Source organism: Plasmopara halstedii (assembly GCF_900000015.1).
Source record: "Plasmopara halstedii genome assembly, contig: Scaffold_470, whole genome shotgun sequence".
NCBI lineage: Eukaryota > Oomycota > Peronosporomycetes > Peronosporales > Peronosporaceae > Plasmopara > Plasmopara halstedii.
Genome location: NW_020187390.1, coordinates 1112407 through 1113571, shown reverse-complemented (window position 1 = coordinate 1113571; position 1165 = coordinate 1112407).

Here is a 1165-nt window from a genome sequence, read left to right as displayed (position 1 = left end):
TGCCTCAACGAGGCTTGCGTGTCCGCTAGACACTGCAACTTGGTTCGCTGGAACAAAATAATTTCCGTGATCAATGAGCCCTGTGTCAATGACACTGAAGTCACCAAGTCTCGCTGATTCTGACAGCGCACACGGGCAGAGCCCAACTTCGTCTCCCGCACACGGTGCCATGTCGGACTGTGTCTCCGCGGCATCAAGGGATGCAAATCGTAGGCTCGATAAGCTCGAGCGTCGCGCGCCGCGCACGCTATCAGTGACGAGTGACCTCGTTGAGGATGTGGAGGTGGTCGACTACGAGTCTGACACTCCTTTTCCCGGATAGAATGACGAGGAAGGCGGGCCGCACCAGCGGTGTCTGCTCGCGGCTTGCGGACATCATGTCCGTTTCCTGACTTCTCGTCACCTGAGGAACGTGGTGTAATCGCCAATGACCTCGACGAAGCACAGAGGCGGCAGCTGGAAGCTGCATGTAAGGCGGCTCTGAAGCGCGCCTATCCACGGACCCTCGTGTGGAATATGGCTTCCGCCCGGCGGATCCCGCTGTGAAAGAGAAGGACGCGGTAGCTCGATCGTTACGCCTCCACATCATTGGGCCTCTGGTTATTACGGAAGATACACTTGCCGAGCAGAAAGCTCTTCGAGCTCGTTTCTTGGTTCCACAAGAATTTTCCTTGGACGCTTATCGCACTCGTCCACGTGCGCAACGAGGTGGCTCTCGCGTACCCGCAATACGGACAATACCTGTAGTGCTCGCCCCTGGCGAAAGCGCTACAGATAACGAAGCGCTCTTTGAGCGATGGGTGCAACGGCACCGGAAATTTTCCTCACTGCACAACCTGCAGTTGAGCCACAAGGAAGTGGACGTGCGTGTGGAGCGACACCTCCGCTTTGGGTTTGCCAAACTCAAGGCATGACGTTGACTTCCTTCGGATTGTTTCTTTGCGACGTATGGGTCAACCCCTAACGCTCCCACGAGCTCTGTGTCTGCGACCGCATGAGCTCAGGACCACTGCTTAAGCTCAGCTCACGGCCCTTCTACTTTCCTGGTTATTGCCGGGAAGCGCGGGGCGTCCTGATCTTTCTGATCAAAAGCGCTCATGGCGTCTGGGCAATCTTGCCGAAGTGGCGTCTCAAGCTCCCACATTTTTTCGGAGTCGGGATATCT